This window comes from Furipterus horrens, unplaced genomic scaffold (genome assembly GCF_987537825.1).
Source record: "Furipterus horrens unplaced genomic scaffold, mFurHor1.1.pri manual_scaffold_9, whole genome shotgun sequence".
Classification (NCBI taxonomy): Eukaryota; Metazoa; Chordata; class Mammalia; order Chiroptera; family Furipteridae; genus Furipterus; species Furipterus horrens.
Window position 1 is genome coordinate 78,702,505 of NW_028327179.1, and position 17,161 is coordinate 78,719,665.

Here is a 17,161-nt window from a genome sequence, read left to right on the forward strand (position 1 = left end):
TAAAATGCAAGGCTGCTTTAAACTGAGGCATCCTTTTAAAGAGACAGCAAGCAAACTTTTGCTCATAGGCATTCACCCTGTGCTTTGGTGGAGAATGAAGGCTTGAAGAGTCCAAGAGTCATCAGGCAGGGGAAAGAATGACTTGTGTGCTTTGGGAAGAAAGGCTGAAGGGAAAGCCACCAATGTCCTTGTGTTGAATCCCTCTCCCTCACTGTCTGTGGATGCCATTTTTTCTGAGTTGAGCACGCACTCTTTCCTCAAGACATCAGCCTGGTGAGCTACACTAACCCCATACTGAATATTCCCAGAAACCCAACCCTATCCCACTCATTCAAGGCTCTAAGCTCTGCCAGCTGCAATCAGCATGGGCCTGCATTGCTGTCTTTCTGGAAAACAAAAACAAAAACAAAAACTCAGGGAATTCCAAGCAAACTTGAGGGATGCCAGAGACAAACAAGGAGAAACAATTGCGTGCCTTTACCCATCCCTCCACAGGGACAAATTTTAATCTGCTATAGCCTGATGAACCCTACTGGCTCTGCCTTGAAGACTTCCTGAGACTCAGTCTCTCTGCAAAAGTCCATAGGCCCCAAGCAGATAGTGACTGGCCTCAATGTACCCTGAGACATTTGCTGTGTGGCTTCAGACCCAGCATGGGTGCCAAGTTTGAGTCTATATTAACCTCATGAACATCACTTGCCCTTATCTGGAACCTGCCTAACACAACTCATATAGGCTCTTTAATAGGCTGAACTTAAAGGGGAGCTGGTAGGTCTCGAGGTACTTTGGGCCTCTTGTGATCTGCCCAGAGCCACTATTGATGGCAGCAATACTCATTAAGCAACTTGGCTCCTCCCACATACACACAGGCTAAGCACAGGGACCTACCAACCATAAATCACTATGTAGCTCATAACAGCTAGTTCTGAGCTTGTCAGAAGTGGCTGCTGACATTCACCTACACCAGAGTTCCCTCTCAAGAGGCCACAAGACAGCACACTGAGTGGCTGGATTCAGACACAAGAGAACATGAGCTGACTAGCTCCACAAGTGGCACATCCAAACAGAGGTCTTGGCAGACACCAGCCCTTCTGGGGAAAACACTGCACCTTTCACACTGTGGTTGTGGTCATTCCTCACATGGAGCAAGCTTGAGAGACCTTAACCAGGGATGTGGTAAGAGCAATCAAAATTCAGCTACAACAGAAAGGCACATAACCCACATAAGAAACACTTCTGAAGAACCCAGCTCATGAAACAGGTAGAATGAACCACTGGACATCACAGGACACCTACTACAATAGGACCATTATAGCAGACCTACCTGATACATACAAGTAGAAATAAACACATGGAGGCAGCCAAAATGGGAAAACAAAGAAAAAATTCCCAAATGAAAGAATAGGAGAACTCTTGAGAAAAAGAACTAAATGAAATAGAGAAAAGCCAACTACCAGATATAGAATTCAAGACAATGGTTATAATACAATGTGGGAGGGTCTGGCCAAATCACTGGGGAGCATGGGAAACTCCAACCTGTCCCCTTCCCATCAGAAGGCTGGGATAAGGGAGAAACACCAAGGTGGCAGATTGAAACAGCTCAAAAGAGAAGGATGACAGGAGGAGTTTGCCTCAAGGAAACTGTAAGCAAATTAGTGTTTGTTGCCCTGGCAACAGAGCAGCCCATGATCCAGCCAGAGGGTGCTTGCACTGAGCATGTGGTGAGTAAATTTCAAAATACATGTGTATGGTAGAGGTCAGCAAGCCACTCCACCCTAGGCTGAGACACTGCATCCTTGTGCACATCTAGGAACTCTGCTGTCCTACAGAACATGGTGATTGAAAGAGGGACAAAGACAAATATGGCCAACACTGGCCCACATTGGTTGAAAAGCTGTACATTCCCACAGTGTGTGGGATTTGGGGAGGGGTCTTTAAGACAGAACATAGTTCATAAGTCTAACTCTCTTTCTTTACCCCGCATGGGTGGGAGCACTTGGGGCTTAGGTCTCACATGGTCAGAAAAGGGCTTGACCTGAAAGCAGTGCATGGAGGCTTGGAGCATCACATACAAGTGTGAGCTGGGAATGTTTCTCAGCCACGGTAGCACAGGCAGCCTCAGTAGCCAAGGCTCCACATATGGAGCTTCTCCTGCATGACCATCTGGAGAGATCTAGCAGCACACCCCAGATCCCAGGAGAGAGAGAGCTGTGCAATGGCGATGGTGAAATCCATAAGGGCTCACCAGAAAGAGCCTGAGGTTGGACACCCATTTGTGTAGCCATCTTGGTACTCCAAAAGGGAAGATATACAATAATGGGGGACTTTTGGGCATGAGTTTGGACTTTAGTCATTCTGGGGAGAGGTTGGTTCAAAGCAGGAATACTCCCAGCTCCCCTCAAACTGGATATCATCTTAATAAAAATCTCTCCTTCCCCACAAATCTTCATGTAATGCTTGTACCTGGAAGCAAGTGGCTGGACCCCAGGCTTCCCAGTTACAATAAGGATGCTCAAAGAACTTAGTGAGGACTTAGCATAAAACAGACATAAAAACCACAGAGTCAGAAACAAATAATTAAACTAAAATAAAGAATACACTAGAAAGAATCAACAATTAGATGAAACAGAAGATCAAATAATCAAATCAAAAATACAAGGTAGCAAAAAACACCCAGTCAGAGCAGCAAAAAAGAAATAATAGTAATTAAAAATAAGAATAGTTTAAGACACCTCTGGGACAGCAAACATAATAACATTAGCATATTAGGGGTACCAGAAGGACAAGAGAGAAAACAAAATATTGAGAACCTATTTGAAGAAATTATGACTGAAAACTACTCTAACCAGGCAAATGAAATGGACACACAAGTCCACTTATCTCTTCCCAAACTATTCTAAAAAGTTCAAGAAAATAGAAAGACTCTTAAGTACATTAAATAAGGCAAGCAATATCCTGATTCCAAAACCAGATAAAAACATCATAAAGAAAGAAAATTATAGGCCAATATTTCTGATGAACATAAAATCAAAAATCCTCAAAAATATTAGCAAACTGAATTCAACAATGCATTAAAAAGATCATACATAATGATATAGTGAAACTTAGTCCTGGGATTCAAGGATGGTTAATATCCAAAAATCAACATAATATACCACATAAACAAAATGAAGACTAAAAACCACATAAGTAATTATATCAATAAATGTGGAAAAGCATTTGACAAAATTCAGAACCCATCTATGATTAAAACTTAGCAGAGTGAGAATAGAAGGAACATATCTCAACATATGAAAGGCAACATATAACCTGAATCTAAAAATCATAAGCTATAAAGAAAAATTGAAGAGGATACAAGTAAGTGAAAAATATATTGTTCTCATAGATAAGAAAAATTAGCTTTGTTAAAATGCCCACACTACACAAAGAAATCTATAGGTTCCATGCAATCCACATCAAAATATGAGTGGTGTTTTCCCATAATTAGAAGAAATAATCCAAAAATTTCTATGGAACCACAATAGAACCAAAGTCAAAGAAGTTGTAGGAAAGAAGAAAAAAGTTGGAGGTATCACACTACCTGATATAAAACTATACCACAAGTGTAGAGTAACTAAAACAATATGGTACTGACATAAAAAGATACACATAGATGAATGGAATAGCATAATCAAGAAATACTATATTAAAAAAGAGGCAAGAACAAGCAATGTAGTAAAAACAGTCGGTCTCTTCAATAAATGGTGTTCAGAAAATGGGAAAGTTTTGTGCAAATAATAAAACTAGTCTACCTTCTTACACCACATACAATAATTAACTTAAAATGAATTAAAGATATAAATATAAGACTCAAAGCCATATAAATTACCAGAAGAAAAGATAGGCAGTAAAATCTGAAATCTTTTTTAGCAATATTTTTTTGGATATATCTCCTTGTACAAGTTAAACAAACAATAAACAAACTAATAAGACCACATCACATTAAAAAGTTTTTACACAGCAAAGAAACCATCAGCAAATAAAAAGACAACCTATGGAATGGGAGTAGTTATTCACCAATGATACATCAGATAAAAGATTAATATCCAAAACTTACAAAGAACTCATACTAAACACCAGAAAACAAATTTTTTAAAAAGGGAAGTGGACCTGAATAAACACTTCTACAAAGAGACCATACAGATGGCCAATAGACATATGAAAAGATACTCAACATCACTAATAATTAGAGAAATACAAATTTAAACCACGATGAGATATCACCTCACATCTGTCAGAATGGTTATTATCAGTAAATCAAGAAACAACAAATAGAAGATGGCGGAGGAGTGAGGAGAGGCTGCGGTTTCAGGCTCCCGAGACCCATCTGCAGTTTGGGCTAATTGCAGACAGAACATCTCAGTGAGCAGCTGGACACTGGCAGGAGTCAAGCCATGGCACTGCTGGATTAGAGAAAATCCATCTGGGAACAACCTGTTTAGTGAGGATAGCGGAGGAAAAGGGGACGAAACGGGATTCCTGACTGGGGCGGCTGCCCGAGCTGCGGCTGGAAGTACACAAAGGCTTTTTGGCGATCACAGGCTACCCGGGAGAGGAGTCAGGAGGAGAGCGGATCTCTGCCCGCTGGCAGAGATGGGACTCGACCAAGTGGCATTGGCACCGAAGGACAGGAGACAGAGCGCTGCCGGGCAAGTGAGAACATAATTCTCCTTTATATTTTTCTCTAGTGGACGGTGGAGAGGGGAGGAAAGTTTGGGGGTGGTAGGCCATTCTTGAGGAGCTCAGGCGCAGAGGCGCGCTCATCTGCTCCCCAACCCTACCCTTGGGTCGCGGGGGCACGCATAGGGAAGTGCTCTCACTCACTGGCCCGGGTGCGTGGGGCCGTGAGTCCAGGCATCCCTTGGGCACTCCCCAATGGACATAAGATCAGTGCCCCAACGGGCACAGGGAGGGCCCACTGAACACGCAGAGGACCATGCGCAGATACCCCTAGACAGCTCCTGTGGGCGCTGGGCCCCAGGCCGGAAAGCAGACCACTAGCGCAGGCTCTGTTCGTGCCCGCCCAGACGGATGAGGGAAGGCAGGAGGCTGCAGCACGGGAACAGCGGGCGGCAGCGAACCACAGACGCTCACTTCCACTGAGCACAGGTGTCCGTGGCCCTGCCCTAAGAGGCGAGAGACCAACTCCCAGAGCTCAACTCAGCGGGACAAAGGGCACGGGCGGTGCGCGAGCGCGAAAACACCTCAGCCCGGGGACAGTAGGCGCCAGTTGCGGGGTAAGTTCTCGGGCTGCCCACGCGCATGCAGGTACGCATGCAGGGACACCTCGGTGTGAACGCGGAACCACTTCGGCCCGGCAACAATAGGCGCCAATCGCGGGCAGGTTCTCGGGCCACCCCGCCCGTGCAGGGGCTCACGCGCAAGGACACCTGGACTGGCTCCAGCGGGCAGCAACGGAGCCCGCCGTGCTGGGAACCAAGGGCGCGCACCGTTGCGGCAACCGCGGGCACACACCAGTGCTGCAAGAAACAAGAACCTCTGAAACGCCACACTAGACCAGCTGCAGACGCAGAAAAAGAAGGCAACACACCAAGGCTAAAACGGAGTAAAAACATCGCTTTTTTTTTTCAATTTTTTTCTCTCTTTCTTCTTTCTTTCTTCTTTCTTCTTTCTTTTCTTTCTTTCTTTATTCTTTTCTTTCTTCTCTTTTCTTGGGTTTTTTTTGGGGGGGGTGTTTTTTTTTCTCCCCTACCAAAAACAATAACAAACTTTATCTCTAACATGTTGCATATAACCTCTCCTTCTCATCCTTTCTCTTTAATCGTTGTTTATTCATTTGTGTGTCTAGTTTAGCCCCCCTATCACTCTAATAGAATATAATTACTATATAAACCCAATACAATACAATCCCACTTTCTTACTATATTATGCATTTTTCCATCCTTTTCTTCTATTTTTATTAACATACAATGTAAATATTACCTACTGGCTTGCACAGTCTCAACTATTATTAATCTATCAACCCCTCTATCAAAAGTTATATTTTTCCTTCCCCAAAACAACTCTTATCTATTCTTCTTATAGTATAAAAGCTCTAATCTCTTTACATTTATATTAATATGGGCTCGTTGGCTGATGATAGCGGGATAGAGTGGGGGATACTTTTTGAGGGTGTGGGTCTCCTATCTGGGCTGTGTGTTTATGTTTTTAACAGCATATCCACAAAAGACTCAAGACAAAGCAGATAGAGTGACTCTCAACCAACTAGCCAGAAGGAAGATCCTATCAAAGAACATCTGAAATATAACCACACGGCATAAACAAATGACATAAAGGGTAGCTCAAGAACATCAGGCTCAGGATATCAAAGAGACTGCACCACTGAAACCCCTAGATCTCCGATAAAGAATCTCACACCACAAAGGAGGGAAGTCAAAGCAGACTACCCCCCCAAAAAAACAAATAAATAAATAAATAGAAACAAAAATAAAAAAGAATCCAACATGGTAAGATGCAAAAATAACCCCTCAATGAAGAGAAAAGAGGAATCCTCAGAAAGAGAGATAGATGAAATAGACATAGCCCAAATACCAGACATGGAATTCAAAACAATGGTGGTAAAGAAGCTCAATATACTCGACATCTTTAAAATCAACTATGACAACCTCCAAGGAAGTAACCAGCAGCTCCAAGAAAACTACAGGGAACTTGCAGAGAACTACACCAGCATAAAAAAAGACATAGAAACTGTTAACAAGAACCAGGAAGAACTGAAGAATGCAATCTCTGAACTGAAAAACACAGTAGAATCAGTCAAAAGCAGACTAAAGGAAGCAGAGGATCGGATTAGTGAGTTAGAAGATAATGTAGAGAAAAACTCCCAGACAATACAGCAAAATGAAAAAAGATTGAAAAAATATGAACAAGATGTAAGGCAATTACAGGATAGCATGAGAAGAAATAATATCAGGATCATAGCAATTAGAGAGGGAGAAGAAAAGGACCATGGAATTGAAAAACTGATAGGAGAAATAGTGATAGAAAATTTTCTGAACCTGATGAGAGAAAAAGTTATACAAGTTCAGGAAGCACAGAAAGTTCCAATGAAGAGGAACCCCCAAAAACCCACTCCAAGGCACATCATAGTTAAAATGGCAACATTCAAAGACAAAGAGAGAATCCTAAAAGCAGCAAGAAAAAAACAGCAAGTAACATACAAGGGAGCTTCAATAAGGCTATCAACTGATTTCTCAGCAGAAACATTACAAGCCAGAAGGGAATAGTCAAAAATACTTCAAGCAATGAAAAACAAAGGCCTACAACCAAGAATACTCTACCCAGCAAGGCTCTCATTCAAAACAGAAGGTGAAATAAGGAGTTTCTCAGACAAAGGAAGACTGAAAGAATACATCTCCACCAAACCAGCATTGCAAGAGATGCTAAAGGGAGTGTTCTAAGAAAAAAGAAGAAAAGAACAAGAGAGGAGAGGAACAGAGGTACAAAGGGCAATGAATAAATATACGACAATAATAACCGTAAATGTAAATGGATTAAATGCTCCAATTAAACGACATAGGGTAATGGAATGGATAAGAAAACAGGACCCACATATTTGCTGTCTACAAGAAACACACCTGAAAACAAGATTTACACAGACTGAAAATAAAGGGATATAAAAAAATATTCCAAGCAAACCGACGGGAAAAAAAAGCCGGGGTAGCTGTCCTCATATCAGAGAAAATGGATTTCAAAGCAAGGGCAATAAAAAGAGACAAAGAAGGACATTTCATAATACTTAAAGGAAAAATCCATCAAGAAGATATGACTTTGATAAACATATATGCATCCAACATAGGAGCACCCCAATACATAAAGCAAATACTAGAAGACCACAAAAAAGATATCAACAACAACACACTCATAGTAGGGGACTTCAACACTCCATTATCAACAATAGACAGATCATCAAAGCAAAGAAACACCAAGGATATACAGGCATTGAACAACACACTAAACCACATGGATCTAACTGATATATATAGAACTTTTCACCCCAAAAAAGCAAAATATACATTCTTTTCAAGTGCACATGGGACATTTTCAAAGATAGACCACACGATAGGACACAAAACAAGCCTCAACAGATTCAAGAAAATTGAAATCATATCAAGCATCTTTTCAGATCACAATGCCCTGAAACTAGAAATCAACCTCAGAGAAAAAAATCAAAGACACCGAAACTCATGGAGATTGAATAACATGCTATTAAATAATCAATGGGTAAACAATGATATCAAAGAAGAAATCAAGAAATTTCTAGAAACTAATGATAATGAGCACACAACAGCCCAAAACCAGTGGGACACAGCAAAAGCAGTCCTGAGAGGGAAGTTCACAGCAATACAAGCGTATCTGAAAAGGATAAAAGAATCGCAAATAAAAAACCTAACCACAATGCTACAAGAACTAGAACAACAACAACAAACAAAGCCTAGGGCAAGAAGAAGGAACGAAATCATCAAGATCAGAGCAGAACTAAGTGACATAGAGACTAAACAAACAATACAAAAGATCAACAAAACTAGGAGCTGGTTCTTCGAAAAAATTAACAAAATCGACAGGCCTCTATCCAGTCTAATCAAGAAAAAAAGAGAGAAGACCCAAATAAACAAAATCAGAAATGAAAGAGAAGAAATCACGACTGATACCTCAGAAACACAAATGATAGTTAGAAATTACTACAGACAACTGTATGACAAGAAATTTGACAATCTAGAACAAATGGACAAATTTCTAGAAACATACAACCTTCCAAAACTGAATCAAGAAGAAGTGGAAAGTCTCAACAGACCAATAACAAAGAAGGAAATTAAAACAATAATCAAAAATCTCCCTGCACACAAAAGCCCTGGACCAAATGGCTTCACAGGCGAATTCTACAAAACATTCAGGGAAGAACTAACTCATATCCTCCTCAAACTGTTCTAAAAAATCCAAGAAGAGGAGAAAATCTCAAACTCTTTCTATGAAGCCAGTATTATCCTAATCCCCAAACCAGGTCAAGACACAACAAAGAAAGAAAACTACAGGCCAATATCACTGATGAACATAGGTGCTAAAATCCTCAACAAAATATTGGCAAACAGGATCCAGCAATACATCAAAAAGATCATACATCATGATCAAATGGGCTTCATTCCAGGGATGCAAGGATGGTTTAATATTCACAAATCAATAAATATAATACATCACCTAAACAGAATGAAAGACAAAAATCACATGATCATATCAATAGATGCAGAAAAAGCATTTGATAAAGTACAACACCTATTTATGATGAAAACACTCAGCAAAATGGGAATAAAGAGAGCATACCTCAACATAATTAAGGCTATATATGAGAAGCCTGAGGCCAACATCATACTCAATGGACAAAAACTGAAAGCATTCCCCCTGAACTCAGGAACTAGACAAGGTTGTCCAATCTCTCCACTCTTATTCAACATAGTGTTGGAAGTCCTAGCCACAGCAATCAGACAAGAAAAAGAAATAAAAGGCATACAAACTGGGAAAGAAGAAGTAAAACTCTCATTATATGCAGATGACATGATAGTATTCCTAGAAAACCCTATAAACTCCACTAAAAGACTACTCGATATAATAAGGGAATTTGGCAAAATAGAAGGGTACAAAATAAATATACAGAAATCTAAGGCATTTCTGTACACCAACAATAAAATATCAGAGACAGAGACAAAAAAGAAAATACCATTTACTATAGCAACAAGAAAAATAAAGTACCTAGGAATAAACTTAACCGAAGAAAATAAAAAAGACCTGTACTCTGAAAATTACGTAACACTGAAGAAAGAAATTAAGGAAGATACAAATAAATGGAAGCAAATACCATGCTCTTGGATGGGAAGAATCAGCATCATTAAAATGGCCATGCTACCCAAAGCAATTTACAGATTCAATGCAATTCTTATTAAAATATTAATGACATATTTCACAGACCTAGAACAAATACTCCAAAAATTTATATGAAACCAAAAAGACCCCAAATAGCAAAAACAATCTTGAGACAGAAGAACACAGCAGGAGGAATCACAATACCAGATATCAAACAATACTGCAAAGCCACTGTGATCAAAACAGTCTGGTACTAGCATAAGAGCAGACATATAGATCAATGGAACAGAATAGAGAGTCCAAAAATAAATCTAGACTATGGTCAACTAATATTTGATAAAGGAAGAAGGAACATAAAATGGAGTGAGAAGAGCCTCTTCAACAAATGGTGCTGGGAGAACTGGACAGGAAAGTGCAAAAAAATGAAACTAGACCACCAAATCACACCATACACGAGAATAAACTCAAGATGTTTAAAAACTTAAATGTAAGCTGTGACACCATAAAAGTTCTAGAGAAAAACATAGGCAGGAAAATTTCAGATATCCCACATAATAATATTTTCACAGATATGTCTCCTAGGGCAAGAGAAATAAAGGAAAAAATAAACAAATGGGACTACATCAAACTAAAGAGTTTCTGCTCAGCAAAAGAAAACATCAGCAAGATGAAAAGGAAACCAACCATATGGAAAAACATATTTGCCAATGATATCTCAGACAAGGAACTGATCTCCAAAATATATAAAGAGCTTATATGACTCAACATCAAGAAAACAGACAACCTGATTAAAAGATGGGCAAAGGAACTGAACAAACACTTCTCCCAAGAGGACATACAGAAGGTTTATAGATACATTACAAAATGCTCAACATCATTAGCCATCAGAGAGATGCAAATAAAAACCAAAATGAGATACCACTTTACACATGTCAGAATGGTCATCATCAACAAATCAACAAACAACAAATGCTGACGAGAATGTGGAGAAATGGGAACCCTACTGCACTGTTGGTGGGAATGAAGACTGGTACAACCACTGTGGAAAACAGTATGGAATTACCTCAGAAAAGTATAGATGAAACTGCCTTTTGAACCAGCGATTTCACTGCTAGGATTATACCCCAAAAATTCTAAAACCCTAATTCAAAAGAACTTATGCACCCCTATGTTCATAGCAGCACTGTTTACAATAGCTATGTGCTGGAAACAGCCTAAGTGCCCACCTGTAGATGAGTGGATCGAAAACTGTGGTACATTTACACAATGGAATACTATGCAGCAGAGAGAAAGAAGGAACTCCTGCCATTTGCAACAACATGGATGGAACTAGAGAGACTTATGCTTAGTGAAATAAACCAGGCAAAGAAAGAAAAATACCATATGATATCACCTAATACAGGAAACTAAGGAACAACGCAAACAAATGAACTAAGTAGACCAAGGAACAGAATAACAGCTATTAGGGGGGAGGATGGAGAGGGAAGGAGAGAAGGAGGATAAGTAAGGGAAGGGTTTAATCAAAGAACATGTATAAATGACTCATGAACATGGACAACAGGGGGGATATAATTGTGGGAGAAGGGGTGGGCTGGGTGGGGGGAGCAATGGGGATAAAAACAGGACAACTGTAATTGAAAAACCAAAAAATAAAATTAAAAAAATAAAATAAAATAATTTCATTATTTAAAATAAATAAATAAATTTAGAATGTACAGTTTCATGCATATCTTGACTTATTTTAATTTTTTAAAATATGTATATCTGTTAGGAGCTCAGTTGGTCTAGAACCAATTAAAGCAATGAACCGTAAGTAAAACAGAGCTAAGGTTTTTTTTGGTTTTTTGTTTATCCACTCATCTACTGATGGACAGTTTTTTATTTACACAATGTAATACTACTCAGCTGTAAAAAAAAAAGAAAAAGAAAAGAAAAGAAAGGAAATCTTACCTTCTGCGACAGCATGAATGGATCTGGAGAGTATTATGCTAAGTGAAATAAGCCAGTCAGAGAAAGACAAGTACATATCTTTTCACTTACATGTGGGATATAATGAACAAAATAAAGCAGCAAACACAATATAAACAGACTTATAGATACAGAGTAGACTAGCAACCATCAGAGGGAGTGGTTTTAGGGGATTGGATACAAAAAATAAGGAGATTAAGCACACATACATGCAAACACACACACAAAAAGCCTTCACAGACACAGACACCAGGATGAAGATTACCAAAGACAGAGGAGGTTGGGGGGAGGTAGGAGAAGGTAAAGGGGTGATAAGTGGTGACACAAAGAGACTTGGGTGGTGAACACACTATACAATATACAGATAATGTGTTATAGAATTGTTTACTTGACACCTATATAATTTTATTAACCAGTGTCACCCCAATAAATTCAATATTTTTAAAAAAGAGATAAGCTTTTAATCACTTATTTTGATAAACGAGCAAGAGTCTAAAACCTGAAGAAACACTCACTGTTCCGTTTTTCATCACGGATCAGGCACACTGGTGAAGGATCAGTGCAAGTGTGAGAGTCACCTCTCTGCTGAAGGAGCCCTGAGTAAAAGTCTCAGTGAGTTTTATGGCTGGGGTATCAGGAAAAGGATAAGAGTGGGAAAGCACAGGGTACGGAGTCAGAATGTGGGAAAGCATCTTTAAGGTTCATCCCTTGCCCCGTGAGAAGATCTTGTTAGCTGTGTAAAGTCAAAAGTCTCCAATAAAGAAACTTAGGAATGAAGGCACCTGAACTCGCAATGAAAATGTGTGAAAGAGCATGACCAGTCATCAGGACTTGAGTCCTTGTCTGCACGTCCCTTCAGAGGCTATAGTGATGGTGTAGCCAATATAGTGTGTGAAAGGCAATTTTCCTTTATAATTGCCTATGGTCAGGCTTGAAAATCACACATATATTTCTACTAAAATTTGGTGTGGAAAATAACCACATCGTATAAAATATTTGTTAGTTTAATGTTATATTTCTACATGACTAATGACAAAGGTCACTTCTAAAACATGACTACAAACTCTAATCTACTGCTAGCTCCATGGATATATGGCATATGAGTAAAACACCTATCTAGTTGATGGACTGATGTTTTTATTCCTCAGTTATGATGATATATTCTTTTATACAGAAGTCAACTCTTCCATTCTCCACTTACAATATTCTCACTGCCCAAATTCAGGTACAGTTAATATGCACCAGAAAAGACCTTAGTGTGGTATCAGTGAACCTCTACTTATTAGGATTAGGTATCCTTTCCCTGCCCTCTCACTATGCAAATATCAATAACGCAATTAATTCTCAAATGTAACAGTATAGAAAAAGGCAAGAATCAAGAATATGAAGTTATGAAATCAAATGAACATTTTTATTTTTTTAAACAAAGACCTCATAAAGAATTCTGTGAAAAGACTGCAGAAAAGTTGGTGGATGGAACCAAATGACAATGTCCAAAATTCACTAAATATATGGATTTGGAGTGAATCTGAATCAGAAAGGAATAAAAAAAGAAAACATCACCCACTAGTACTGTTAGCCAAATGAAAGCAATGGGCAGCAGGATCCAGACCAGAGAAAGAAGCAAAAAGGAAACCAGAATGGCTGATTAAATCTATGAGTAGAGCAGGATAAGAGTATGCAGAGAAATTCAAGTGGCAAGGTCAGGGAAATAGGAATTAAAAAAACATCAGGCACACTATGAAAGAAAATGATTATTTTGAGTTATACACTTAGTAAAGCTGGGAGTATTTTACACACTACCTCCTAAGAGTCGCAACATTCCCAGGAAATGGACGTTCAATTTTTCTGTTTCAACTATTTAAGAAATTTTTGCATATAAGTTCCTTAAGTAAATACAAACCAAAATCTAAATGTCACCATAACAGTGTCAAAATTATTTTTACAAAGTACCCAGTAGAGGTTTCCCATTAATTAGTACCAAACACATAGCACAGCCAATTAAATTTTAAAAGTGTTCGTTAAAAAGGCTAAAAATAGCCTGGGAGATATATACAAAGTTTGTACAGGCAATAATGATTTTCCCTTTTAATTTTCCATAGCTTTAATGGAAAGCCCTATATAGTTAATTATTTTTAAATCATATAAACAGTGGTAATGAAACCTAATGTGTTTCTTCTTACTGAATTCCACAAATTGGGCAAGGTGCATTAGTATTTTGTCTCATTTAAGAGTGCTTACATGAAAACTATGAGGAGGCTATTTTTCTCACCCCACTAAAACTGACAGTAAATACATTGCAGAAGTTCAAGATTCAAGAGAACTTTGAGGTCAGAATTGCTATAGGCAACTTTCTGTGGTGATAGATGATCATACTTATTATCTGTTTTCATCACAGCTTATTCTCTTGTCGTTTATAACTGTTACTCCATGGTTTTGGCAAGATGATGCAAAACTAAGTAATCAATTTCAATTCCTGATTAGTTAATTTATTGTTCTCAATTTATTATTTACATATTCCTGATTATCTTACATTTTGTTGCTAAGAAATGCTAGATAGCTTAGGGATTAAGAGAATAATAAATATACAGTTTGCCAGGCTTGGGAGCATGTCTCTCCACCCACACAACCTAAGACAATTAAATGATTCAGATCACATAACCTGTTCGTGAAGTTAAAAAACAGTTATCCTGAGTTATTTAAATTTAATTTTTCCACTGTGTATACTGTAAATGCAGTTTGCAACCCACACAATTTTCCCTACTCCTTCACTTTCTTTGGTGTGATAAAAATAGCTCCCATGTAATTTTATATTTTCTTCATGTTTGCCTTTTGAAAGGAATAACTTTACCCAAAGATGAGAAAAGTGAAACAGAAACCAGAGATCATTAATTTTAATTTTAACTGAGCTACTTACATTATGTGTGTATTGAAATTCACAGCTTATTTTCTAATCTACCTTTTTGTTTATTTGACTATGGATAACAGTGCCTGAGGATGTTAGGAAACATAGCTTTCTTAATTTATTATTTTCCCAAGGATTTTTTCCCAAATAAATTCTACCTAAACTGTTTATCAAGCAAGACTGAAAAACAAAGTAAAGATGTTTAATAAAAATTTAATAATTAGATCTGAGTAATTATATAAGTTCAAAATGAATAATACACTCCTTGAATTCTTTTTTAATAATTCGGTATGTTCATTCATTCAGATGAAATTTCTACTAAATTTGAGGCATCTTCATTTTTAGTGAAATGATCATGCCACCTCTTTCTTCCTGTCTCTCAGATGAACCCCCATGTAATAACAAGTCTAGAAATCAAGAAAACAAGAGACTATTACTTATTTAGTCCTCTGAGATTTCATTCCCAATGTAGTAATAAAAAAATTCACCCATTAAAATAGCTGCTCAGAATCTCAGCCCCAGGCTGGTTGATTTTACAAATCTCTTAAATGTGACTATTCTTACATATTTAAACTTCAGTCACCTAAAAGTACTCTCCAGTTGATGCAATACACCTATCAAGACATTTTTTCACTGCTCAGTTTTTGAACTTGTCAATTTTGATGCCTTTTGGTGCTTCTGCTATTTTTTGTTTTTGTTTTTTCCACCTCTTTCACATTGGTAAAACATTTTGGTTTGAGAACTTTTTCATATGGGAAACAAAAAAATGTATCACTCTGAGTGAGATTAGGTGAATAGGGAGGGTGGGGCATGGGGGTCATGCCATTTTTGGTCAAAATTTACTGGACACTCAGTGCATGCAGGCAGATGAAATCATAAATCACTCATCATGAAATGAGCAAACATGTTGAAAGAGTCATCAAAAAAATTCACTGGAGCTAAACACAGCTTCTCACAACAATGCCAGCAGGTACACTGATACAGAAGGGTTCCTAGAACATTCACCTAGTGGGGGATGCCTGTATACAAGGGGCTCGCCCTCCAGAAGATAATTCCAGTTTTTTGGGGGGGAGTCCCCCACCTTGAACGATATGATGGAAGTACAGAAATTGTTCCCTGATTATGTTGTCACTTTCTATGAACAATCATTTCTCTGTGAATTTGATTCAAATAAATAAATGCTAACTGAGAAGCTATTTTAATTCTCTTTAGGAAATCAAAAAGTAAATGTTTCTTTTTTTTTTTTTTTTTTGTGACACCGGAAAGTTTACTGTGAAGAGCGGTGGTGTGGGAGGGGGAGGCTGGGGTGGACAGGACCAGGGCCCATCTGGGGGGATTTTCCTAGACATCTGGCATTCTTCCCTGCAGGTTTAGAGGAAACACCTTCATGGATGAAAACTCCAGAGGGCAGCGCTGTGACTGTCGAGCGGCAGGGCTAGTAGGGACACCCTAGGCACTGCTGGGCCCCTTGGTCAGCAGGGCCTCGATGTCGGGCTTGATGTTGATGGTCGGGAAGCGGGGGCTGTACCTGCGCACAGGCACGCCATCCAGGCCCACCAGGAACTTCTCGAAGTTCCAGGAGACGTCATTGCGGCATACCGGAGACCAGGTGATGAACTTGGGGCCGGTCATGAGTGCCTGGGCGTCGTCGCGGGGCGGCAGGGCCCCCCTCAGGAAGACAAAGAGCGGGTGTGCCTGCGCGCCCTTCACCTCTCACTTCTCGAAGAGCGTGAAGTTGGGCTCGAACCCTCCTTCAGGTTGGAGGTACTTGAGGGAATTCAGGATCTCTTCGTTCTTGGCGTTCTCCTGATGCCTGAACTGGTTGCAAGGGAAGCCGAGCACGACCAGGCCCCGGGGTCCAAGGCGCTGCTGCAGGTCGTTCATCTGGGTGTAGTCCCAGACGGTTGTGCCTCAGAGCGAGGCCACGTTGTCGATGAGCAGCACCTTCCCCCGCAGGGAACCCAGGCTCACGGGCTCCCCGCCGGCCTGCGGGCGCGCAGAGAAGGCAGAGAAGGCGTACACGGAGCGCGCGGCGGCCGCCGCCGCCAACTGAGCAGCGCACATGGCGTCAGTACTGCACGGACGGGAGCGCTGGGGACAGGATCACCAGTAAATGGTTCTTGATTTCTGGTCTTTTCATGATTTTTGCCTAGGGGGTCATCAGATTGGGAAAAATGATCACCTAATCTCTAAACTCAGAAGTAAAATTGTCTCTTATTAGTGTTATCTAGCCTGTGCTTCTCATATTGCTCACATCGCGATACACATGGAAAATAAACTTATTCATACAGTATACACTGGAGTAGACAGACATTTTTGATTGAACTACTCACAGTATGATAGTCCATAGCGTGGGAAGCACTGAGAGCTCTATTC

General features: G+C 39.6%; 1 pseudogene; it reads right to left on the reverse strand.

The window, feature by feature from the left end:
* Window positions 1–16,073: 16,073 nt before the first annotated feature.
* Window positions 16,074–16,875, reverse strand: LOC150001990 (glutathione peroxidase 1 pseudogene; annotated as a pseudogene).
* Between the last annotated feature and the right edge of the window lie 286 nt (window positions 16,876–17,161).